This window comes from Melanotaenia boesemani, chromosome 7, assembly GCF_017639745.1.
Source record: "Melanotaenia boesemani isolate fMelBoe1 chromosome 7, fMelBoe1.pri, whole genome shotgun sequence".
NCBI lineage: Eukaryota > Metazoa > Chordata > Actinopteri > Atheriniformes > Melanotaeniidae > Melanotaenia > Melanotaenia boesemani.
The window spans coordinates 15,830,204-15,841,769 of NC_055688.1; the positions used below are offsets into that span (position 1 = coordinate 15,830,204).

At 37.3% G+C, this 11,566-nt stretch overlaps 1 protein-coding gene across 2 annotated transcripts in view; it reads left to right on the top strand.

The window, feature by feature from the left end:
• Positions 1–2,504: 2,504 nt before the first annotated feature.
• Positions 2,505–11,566, top strand: part of lingo2 (leucine rich repeat and Ig domain containing 2) — a 245,248-nt gene continuing 236,186 nt past the window's right edge. For both annotated transcript variants that reach the window (XM_041990264.1, XM_041990265.1), the window contains exons 1-2: positions 2,505–2,813; positions 2,921–3,185. The gene's annotated coding sequence lies outside the window, so the exon portion shown is untranslated. The remainder of the gene's footprint in view (positions 2,814–2,920; positions 3,186–11,566) is intronic.

Here is an 11,566-nt window from a genome sequence, read left to right on the forward strand (position 1 = left end):
ACAGAGAGATGAGATAGATTTGATTGGACATGTGTAAAGATAAGTTGCTCAGTACATTGGGAAAAGAAAGCTGAACACTGAGCTTCTTACCAGAAAAATAAGTCCAAAGGGGAGATTTATTAATGTAGAGATAAGGAACATACAGGTTGCTGGTGTGAAATAGTGAGATTTGGTGGACAAGAGTAGGCGGTAACAGGTAATGTACTGTGGTAGGACTGAATAGGAGGTGCTGAAAAAAGAAGCCATTGCTAAACCTTATTGGTATAAACTGAATAAAAGAACTTTTCCAGTTTGGGTGATGTAATTTCACTATTGATCACTCTATTTGAATGACAATTTTATTTAACTTTTGCCTTAGATTTCAGAGGGAGATCATACTGTGTGCCAGGAAATTGGGTAAACAATGTGACAAAGTGACTAATAAACTGCTACCTTGACAAGTTGTGATGACGCACTTGACAATCCTTGTACTTTATCAAATTAAAGCCCCATTAGAGGTTAACAACATGAAAAGAAACTTCTTGTTCTTAGCAGGATTTTTTTATTTTAGATTATCTTGCTTTAAGATATGAATTTGTATCATATTCAACAGAACAACTACACATCCTTCAGAACAACTAAACAAGAGGTATAATTGTAGGATAATATTTCACATTAACAGATATATAATCCAGTAAAAATGGTAAAATGTCATGATTATTTCATTTGATTAGATAAAACAGCTCTGCAGAAAGATGATGCACAACATTTATGTGACATTAACACACACACACACACACACACATATACATATATATATATATATATATATATATATATATATATATATATATATATATATATATATATTTATATATAGATAGATTTATAGATAGATATTATGAACCTGTATGAATGCTGAAGTAGGAGATGGCTATTTGTACTGATTGCTATATTTCTATAATAATTACAACTTCCCACAGTAATTGGCTGGTGTGTAGCATACTCACCCATTCCCTAAAGTCTGCATCTCAGACATGTTCCAAACACAACAAAAACCCAAACAGGGACACTGCCCTCTGTGGTCAGAGAGCATTGCCTGCAGATAAAAGCACCACCACACACTTATAATGTGTTATAAGATATAGCAAATGCATTACTTTTGCATGGGCATATGTCTTCTGCATTTTGTGTTTCTTTTGTTTCTGTTTTAACTGCACTCTAGATAAGCTGTTTAAGGTGTTACTAAGATACAATAATTGACATTCTGGGGAAAAGAAAAAAAAAAATAAGGGAAATAGTTTAAATTCCCAATACATCTTCTTTATTTTCCTTTAATATAAAAAGGAAAAAAAAGACATCCTTGACATGGCTCTTCAGGGAAGACACATGATGGATACAGTAACCGAGTGACTGCCACAAGCATGTTAGCGTTTAGCTTATAGCTATGGTGACAAGGTGTTGATGTGATGTGACCTTGCTTTTATAACGCGAGGCTCACCGTCCTTTTTTACAAGACCAAATAAAAACAAGAGCAATGTGACATCTGACTACTCTGAGTGTCCTGTAATCAAACATTAATGAGATACAGAATTGTTCTGCTCTGTGGTAATTTCAATGAAAAACAAGTCAAGGGGTTATGCCTGATAGTGAACAGAAAACAGCAGCTTTATTTGTTCAAATTCAGGAAAATAGTTGCTCATATTGCCTTGTCAAGGTTGTGTGTTTGTGTCATGCAGTCCTTGGTAAAAGACAAATTGAGTATGCCATTAATGGTTTCTCAGTAAATCTATATGAGGTGGTGAGATTCCATTTTGTGTGGGAGGCGTTTCCTGAAATGTAGATTTAGATTTTTCTTTGTTGTTTAAATTATTTGCCACTGTCTTACCAGACTTATCTAATAATTCCTCTGTATGTACATGGCAGAATTTCAGGGAAGATGTTTAAGTGGCTAATTATATAATATAAGCTCCTACTGCACATACATTGTCGTTGTTTCTATGCAGTATGCTGCTCGTGCTTGCTATTTTCATCTGCCTCTTCAGTCACTCTTGACAGCTGGCCAGCACCAACTACTGAACCGACTCTACTAAATAGAAAAGTTATGACAAAGAAGAGATGCAAAACACTGTCAGCCCCAGGGATATTTAGCAATCAGGTTACGGGGATGAAGAAAGGAGATTAGATTGCCTCTTGGCTCGATGCTCTTTGCCATGCTGTTGCTCTTTCTCTTCATATCTATTTAATTTTACATATTTATCAAGCATTACTTGTTTCTCTAAGGAGTATGGGCGGTGAACCTTTCTGTCTGACATGGCTGGAAATGGCACAGCAGTAATTGTCAAAAGCCAGAGCTAGAGAAGTACATATCTGTGTGTATAAAGGGAAGGAGAGGAGGAGGAAGAGAGAGGAAAGGAAAGGGTGGGGAGGTGCAGTGAGAAGAGGGAGGGTGCATGTATGAGGGAGGGTGGAGGAGAGCGAGAGAGAAAGAGACACACAGCGGGAGAGCAAGCAGCTCGCCTCATTCCGCTGCTTTCTCAGCATCCATTCCCAGAGACTCTATTCCGGAGAGGAGCACGCTACATAACATGCAAATTGGAGGAAGAGAGGCGAAAATCCATTGATGAGGGAGGATACCGTGGAAAATAGCACATAATTGGAGTTCTCTGGCATCCACTCCCATCTCTTATAGCTTTGGCGGAGGTGTGTGAAAGTTTCCATCTTGGGGGGGACACCCTCCTCTTGATGTGGGGATGAACAGCAGATGCTGAATTTCACTCTGAGGGCAGGAGAAGAGCTGTGAGGACCGGCTGGATTCAAGTGCAGTGGAGCTGGTAGTGAACACCAAAAAAGATCCTACAACATCTTTCTCTTTTTATATTTATATATATATATAAATATTTATATATATATATATTTTATTTATTTCCCTCTTTCTCAGTCTCTATCACATACATAAGGTGGAATATCAAGGGGAAGTAACTCAGAAGAAATCATCCCAAACCAGGAAAGTAAAGGGGAATGGATTACGTTCAAATTCAGTGAAGGACAGCCTGATTACAATAAGTAAGTTCTAATCAGAAGCAGCTCTGATTCTTAGAGACTCGGAGGATTTTTGCAGTTTTTTTCTCTCTAGTGGAGCAGCATTGAGCTCATTGCGTGAGAGCTTATATTGTGGACTATACCGTTTTGGATGGTATATCAAGGTAAGGAAACATTATCAGTCTATTTTTATGTTAATAAGAACCTCTATTTTTTATTTAGAAAAAAGATTAAACTAGAAAGAAGATAAATGGAAAAGGTGTTATTTTAGCCTCCGGCCAGCAGGAAAAGGAAAGTTGGGAAATATGTCTTGTCAATATGAAACTATGTCCCACATCTTACAGAGAAGATAATTACTTATTTGATAGCTATTGGAAGGCTACTCCCTTCTGCAGAGAAGAATGTATCAATGTGTACCTGCATACTTGTGCATGTGTGTTTGCTGCGAAGAGAGATGCCTGTCTGCAAAGCAATTCATCTCTTTCCTTCCGTGTTACATTGTCACCATGGGAGGCTGTAAGTAGAAGGGGCTTAATTGCTGCAGTTGTTTGCACCAGTCTTTGTAATGTCCTGTATCTATAAGCAGGGAAATTACTTATGTACAGTAGCCATGTCTTTTTTCATGCCAGTGAGCGTATCTGCATTTTAAAAGCTGCCGTGTCCTTTTTACCTCTGCGGGCAGAGTACTGATTGTGTCGAGTATTCAGAGTACTCAGACACCCTACAGTATACATCCAGCCTTTTCTTTGTGTCTTTTTTTCCTGTTATGTATATACATATATATATATATATATATGTATATATGTTTTTATTTTTTTTTTTTTTTGTGTGTGTGTGTGTCTCTCAAGTGCCAAGTTTAATGTTTCAACTGAAATTAAGACTCCTTTAAGAAACTGGGTGCAGGTGTTCTTTTAAGGAAAGAGTGAGTCTGCTGCCCTCTTAATCAATACCAGACAAGGGCAAGGCTACCTCCCTTTGTAAGGCAGTGGTTGAAATATTTATTGCATGAGCATCCTGTCAGTCCCCTGAAATATTTAAAATAATTAAATAATGAATAGCCTGTCTACTTTGTCAAAACCCAGTTTTTGCCATCTCCTCATGTAACATACAAAATGGTAAGCATTAAATGCCTCTGCCTCAGAAAAAAAATAAAAACAAAAAATAAAAAAAAATCTTCCAAAACATCCACTGGGGGGAAGTGGAGCCTGATGGGAAGTTGATGACAGCTCCTGTGTACCTGGCGTTGACTGTCAGCACTGGCTTGCTAGTTGTTTCTGTGGACATATAGCTTAATTGCAAAAAGCTGCTGCTCACAAAAGTTCTATTGAAGTCACATTTAGCATTCAGTTGGAGTAGTATGTGTTTGCTCCCTCTTGAAAGAGATGCAGACCAGTTATCTGTGTTGCCAGTTCATTTCATCCGGTGAGATTCACCTACACTACACATTTGTTAAATATGCATACAAATGGGTACATATGTGTGTCTGAATAAAAGGGAGTTTCTGTATCTGGTATCGGCGTGGGTGTGTATTTGTCCAGACCTCTGAGCTTCATCCCTTTTGATGTTTTATTGAGTGTTAACCATGGTAGGGCTGACGCATTGCCTCTGATATGGAGTAGCATGGTTAAAGGAAAGCAATAAGATGGACTTTGCTCTTCTTGTTTGTGCTTCAGCTTTGAATTAGCAATGCTGTGTCTGCCTCTTTCAGCCCTTTGGATCTGGTAAATGATCTGGATCAGGTACTGTATAAGTACAAAACTGCATGTGTGCTTGTACACTTTTCTGTCTAAAATCAAGGCAGTTGTAGTAAACGAGCATTATTTATATCCTTGCACTGTGTGACAAGTTAGTGTGTCTGTATGTGAATCTATATTCTCTCTTTCTGTGTTAAAACATGTACTGTTTATCTTTTTTTTATAATTTTATTTTTCAGTTATTTCTGACCTTAAAAAAGAACGCATGCCCTTAATTTTCAAAGAAATTTAGCATCTTCTGAATAACAGCATGGGCAAAACAGAAGCAAAGAGCTTCCTGCTTCATGAATATCCAGTGCCATTGATGGCATCTTCACATGGCAGAGAAATCTGAGGAAATAAAACTGATGCCAGAATGGGGTTTCCATTTATTACACAGACTGTCAGTAATGTGAGCATGCATGCCAGTGGGCCACTGAAATCAGACATATCTATATGATAAATCATTTGTGGTCATATAGACCTTTTGTGATTTGCTATTACCAAAGTGAAGAAGTTGAAAATAATTATATACAATAAGGATTTTAGGTTTTTACTCTGTACGTTAAGACCAAAGACTATCAGGTAAAAAGCTTAATCAGAATGAAGAGATGTGCAGGAAAACTATTCTTGTTAGATTTTGTGTTTTCACCCATATTAGTTTAGGAAGCAGTATTTTCTTTGTTTTTGAATGATTGGCTGCAGCCATCTCTTTGTATTTGTCAGCTTTCTAATTTTACCTTTTTAAAGCGTTAATATATAACTTCCACAATAAGCTAATATAATAAATAAAAATAAAATATAAGATTTGTATGATTATTTTGAAAATAAGTGCATAACCATGACACGGCAAAGCAAAGAGTAAGTTAATTATGCCCTATTTTTCCATTGTGATATGTGCAACCTTGTGACATGAAGGCTGACTAAGCAGAGAGTACAGCATGTAAGTAAACTAGCTAGTGACTATACTGCCAGCGCTAGCGTAAGCTAATCTCTTCCTCCTTGTCAAACAAACTCTGCTTCACAATCAGATGAGGAACAGGACAACAAAGAACAAGTCATGTTATACAGTATTGTGACATTAAACCTGTTGAACATAAAAAAAAGAAAAAAGAAAAAAGAAAATACTAGCATTACTCTGAACTACATTTCGTTATAGGCTTATTTTAATCAAGTTAGTTCTCCATTGCTCTTGGCAGGAGCAACCACAGAATTGTAATAATAATAATAATAATAATAAGAAGAAGAATAAAAATAATATTTGGGAGCCAAATTGTGCCTGCTGTATCTCCTGCCTCATTATTATGTGAAACACTGTGAGGAAAGTACAAGGTTGGGGTTAGTTGTATTCTATCCTTTCCTAACCCAAATCTGAGAGTTTTGTTGTCTGAACTTAGCCAAACCAAGAGCACGAATGAAAGTAATGATCATTCCATTCTCATGTGCAAAGTTTCCTGAGGCAACTTGGACACAGGTCTACTGAAAGAAAATCCATTACTTTATACCTTCACCACCTTAGCAACCTCCACAGGGATTGTAGTATAGTGGTTGATAAGGCTGGTGCAGGACAAAGCTCCAGTAACTGGGTTACATTTTCAGTCAGTGATTTTTCTCTCCTCCATTTTGCCTTTTTTAGTTCCAATTATAACAGCATAAGGAAACACCACACAAATGCACACTGCTGTTACTATATGAGTAACAGCAGATATTTCCAAAGAATCAACAATCAAAAGATAATTATTTGTTTTCCAAATACTTTTAGATTTACCCCACGGAAACTGTGAATGTTCACTGAACATTTAAAGTTGAAAAAAAAAGAAAACAAATAATAAAAAAAAAAAGATAAATAGTGTCTTGGTGAACAGATTCATTAGGCCTTTGAGAATCTATTGATTTATTAATCTAATGACGCTCCAGATTCAAAGACTGCATAAACTACAAAAAGCTTAGAAATGCCATCTTTATTGTGACTTCCTTAAAAAAACTTGTATTTTTAATTTGTTGTTAGAGGACAAATGTATTGAGAGCTATGTCAAAATAAGACCTACAACCAGAAGCAGCGTATTTTTAGCTTGTCCATTAAGGAAATGGAGGAAAAATCAATGCTCACTGACTGAAACACTGGGTTTCAAATTTAACTTCTTTTTTTCTACCTCTGCAACCTTTGGCTAGAGGAGGTATGTACTTTGTAAAGTTTGCATTCAAGCTTAGACAATCCGAGTGTTATATATATGAAACAGGGCTGTTGTCTTGTTTATTTATTAAAATCAAGCATAATCTGTTATTAACCAAGGCATTCAGAGTTATATGTGCATCTGTATGTAGCATTGTAGCTTTTGAGAATACTTTCATGCCTCAAGCTAATTTGTATCTAAGTGCTGCTGTCACTTGTTAGCTATGGTGAGCCATACATCTGTGCATCACATATACCACCATCTGGCTGAAGCAAACAGAAGACCTTATTTCAAATAAAGGGCTGGTCAGCTGGAGACCAAGCCGTGAACGGATGCAGCTGATCTGTTGTCAGCCTCTTTGAATTCCTGATGAGGCGAAACACAATATGCCCAAACAGCTGGGTCATTTATGGAATATGCTTAATCATCATAGTTGAGTGTCCCCAAAATGAGGGGGGGGTGGGATCTGTTAGAAGGAATTTACCTAATAGAATAAAAGGAAATTATATATGGTGGCCATAGCTGAATTTTTAATAAATTATGTCAGTGGTTTACAGAAAATTATATCCTGCACATTAAGGTCATAAAAAGTGGAGGCTTTCACAAAAACAGGAAATCCTATTATATTTCAGATTACAAGGGCACAACCACTGGCTTTATGTCTTTAGCCTCTTTGACAATAAAGATATGCAGATGTATTTTTTAACTGTTCATTTTTCTCAATGTACATTTATTGTAGAAGCAGTCAGTGTGCAGCATCACTAAAAGCAACAAAGGCTGAAATGACAGCTATATAACTATAGTGTACAAAAGAGAGGTGCTTAGCTTTTATATTCAGTTGAGGATGTGATGTGCTAAGTGACTGCTGGTGGCCTTGTAGCCCTTTTTCGATACAGTAACTGGGGAGAAGCAGTCTGGGGCAAGAGAACTGATCTGCCAACAGCTTCCACTGACAGCGACCTTGCTGTCTGTGTCACTTTGAAGTATGACCTTCTTTGGGAAACAGCCGAGGGCAGTGTGTGTCGAACAACCTTTGAAAAGTCCGTTTTTGTGTGTGTCGACAAGGAGCATTAGTAAGGTTCAGGGGTGAGATGGCTAGCCAAGAATAGGGGCAGAAGATGTTGCGCCATGTGGCAGCTGGGATATATACAAAAAAAAAAAAAAAAAAAAAATACACACCCCTCCCCCACCCCACACTATAAGGATCTTATCTGTGCGATGGTGAGGAACCACACTACACAAATTTTACTTCTGGGACACCGCGTGATGTTGCAGCTGATTTTTGCTTTACGCACCACGTGACATGCTAGCAAGCAGATAGCAACGCATCAGTCATTTTACACACGCAAGAGGAAAAGAAAGAGAGAAAGGGACAAAGCAAGAGATAAGACAAGAGTCAAGATAAGTCTGGAGAGAGCTCACAGTACAGTTAGGACCCAAGATGGTTGCCCAGTTTGCTGTCGATAGGTGGTGCGTAACTGAGAAAGTTCTGTAATGTCACATCTTTAAGCCAACACAACTTGTCAAAATCCTGCACATTCTTCACAAAGCATAAAAATGACAAGATGCATGAGCCACCATCTCTTTTGCCTGATAAATATTGATATTACATCTATTTTTTGTTTTCTTTTACCATAAAATAGCATTTTACTCTGACAAGTGAACTTTTTAATGCACCATCACATTCTCAACCATAATGTTTTACAGTATTCAGGCTGTAGGTATGTCTCATTAATTAAACCAGGGGTCATCTACCAAGTCAGTAATTTGTCAGATAAAGATACAAGGACAACAGCCAAACCACTTCTATGCTATTATTGACCAGTCTCTTTTTGTTAATACTAATTAAGGATCATTAAATATTCACAGAGTGCAATAACCTGCCCATATCCTAATAGCACAGAAAGACTGATACTGGTTGTTTTTAAGCACAGCTAATGAAGCCATCCATTTTGTGTTTTGCTCCACTAGTGACTTTAAGACGTACTTACAAAGATTTTTATCATCATCACCCAGTTCGCAGGGTTAAAGTTGCTTTTTTTTAGAGTATTGACCAGTTTGCTCTTAAATTCCAAATAGGCTGGGTCTTCTGCGAGGAGGAACCGCACCCTCATCCATCTCTTATTTAAAGCTTTGATATATAACCAAACAATGGGTACAAGCAGAGCAGATCATGAGTAGATTATCAATGAGACACTTGAAAAACATGTAGAACTTTGAAAAAATCCAAAATTCATGTTATGGTGTCAAAATGTGCAGGGGTTTAACAAACCAACATGTCTTGTTTGTTGCTTTAAGGAAAAATGTCAGGGAATAATAATAAAAAAAGATGTTTCAAATAGTATCAGACAGCCAGCAGTTTAAATTGTATTTGCTGTGAGCAGTCAGGCTTCTACCTGCAAAGGTTAGGTCATTACATACTTCACAATATCCCCACTAATGCCTCACAGGTAGATCAGGATATGTCAGAGTGTAGTCTTTTCATTGCAACAGTATTTGAAATGTCAGCACATGGATACATCCTTTGCCTCTGTGGGGACTATGGACTCTCTAGCACCACTGGTGCCTCTTGCAATGGACAATCTCCCCTAACCTCTCTTGTGTTAGACTATGAAAGGCTCTCAGCAGGACACTGGGCCAGCACTTGTTAGTGCAGGTCACTATTCCTCATCTTCTTTGGGCTTATAGCTGATGTAAGCCAAAGTATCAATATATCTTTGCTTTTTAGTTTCTTATAATTTAAGGAGTCTTTGGGGGAAATTAAGAATACCTACACATCTTAAAATCCAGGAGACTTTTGAGAATGAAGTGGCTTGCCGCCAGGTGGTTCATACACTGTTGTGTGAAGTTTTCATCTCCTGTTGTGAAAATGTACCTTGTAGAAAGCAATACATTTCATCCTGAAAGTGCACCTAAAGAAAGACACACTGGAATGGAAAACTAGAGAGACATATTGAAAATCAACAGGGGTTTGCAATGTTATATGCAGTTGTTAATCATTTCTTGTATTTTATAGGGATTCAGAGCCCAAAAGTCAGTGTTTACCACTCGGTTGTTTAAAAGAATAAATAAATATGGGGGTTAAATCGTGTAGAAGCACAGAATTTCATATACCTTTGCTTTTCTACTATGATAATGACAGTTCGCTTCCATCCAGTCAATGCTACCTAGTAACCAACCCAATTTCATAACAGTGCTGCTAGTGTACTCTTATAGACTGCAGTCACTTCCTGCTCTATTTTAGGTTGTTACATAAACTCACTATAAACTGGCAGGAAGTACTGTGATTCACTATTTCCTGTTTAATGTATTGCGGGCTCATCTTTTATATTTGTAAAATCTTAGATAACTATTGGTTAGGCAAGAGGCTCATTAGAATCTTTGTAGTGCTGTTCCTCCTGGGCTGAGGAACGTACTGAAAAGATAAGAATGGTTTCTTCCCTTTCACTCTCCACTTTCTCTCTTTATCTCTCCTGCGCCATCCTTTCCTCTTCCCAGTCTGCTCAGTGTGCTACAAGAGGCTTTATTGTCAAGTTGGAACTCTAAACGTTTCAGAGTCTTTCAGGGAGGTGATAGAGCTTCTGATGGCAGGGCGTAATCTTCTGCCTGCTGTGGTCACATTCTTGTTCGCCTTTTGGTTACACAATAATACTCTTTGAAGATTTAGTTACTTGTCTGGAGCATGACTGTGTGTTCAGTTTGGTGGTTTACACAGAGCTTGTTAAGATGTTGAAGATGTAGCCGTCTCCCTAATAAGTTCTAAATGATTCATGTGGAAAAAATTCTTGTTTCTCTTTTTTTTTTCTTTTCTTTTTTTTTTTTTTTGTCTGTTTTACTTCAATGGTAATTTCACTAATGGGCTGCTTTCAAGTTACTTACTTACTTACTACCCAATGACTTAAACTGTGATACTGTCACTCTTTTGGAAGTTGTATCTGATTTAAAAGAAATTATAAGAATTTGTCAAGACCTTAACAGTCCTCGTAATTCAGCCACTCCAGTGGAAACTTATATCATAATGCGAGTATATCCATTGCTGATTTATTGTAAGAATTTTGAAATAAAGAAGGAAACAATTCTAACTAAGCCCTCTGGGTGGTGTGAAATGAGAGCTGAACAGAATGTTTAAATTTATCACTTGTCATTATAATGTGACATCCTATGAAAACTGTGCCTTCCACCCTGGGATTTATTTACATAGTGATTCATCAGATGGAAGACATCCATCTGCTCTGATATTGTGTTCTGTGGCCTGTTGATATTTGAAAAGTGATGCTGTCTGTCACATACAAGATTTGTATATGTACAAGGTTTATTTTGGGGATGTGATATTGGATTATCAGATCAGCCAATATTTTCCAAATTGTTTTGGCTGATTGCTGATGCAGATATATTAATCAATGTTTTTCCACATTATTGAAGAGAACATCAGTCTCTCCAGCAGTGCAGCTAACATTTTATCATGCCTACTCATATCACCTTGAGCAGACAACAGGTGTAAACATGTAATGCATTGCTCAACTGGGCAGAGGAAATGTTCTCCAATTTACATGTAAAGCAAACCATATTTATGTCTATGTAACAATGTCAAAAAAATCGTCAAGGGCCCATTCCACCCTAACTACCACTTGTTCAACC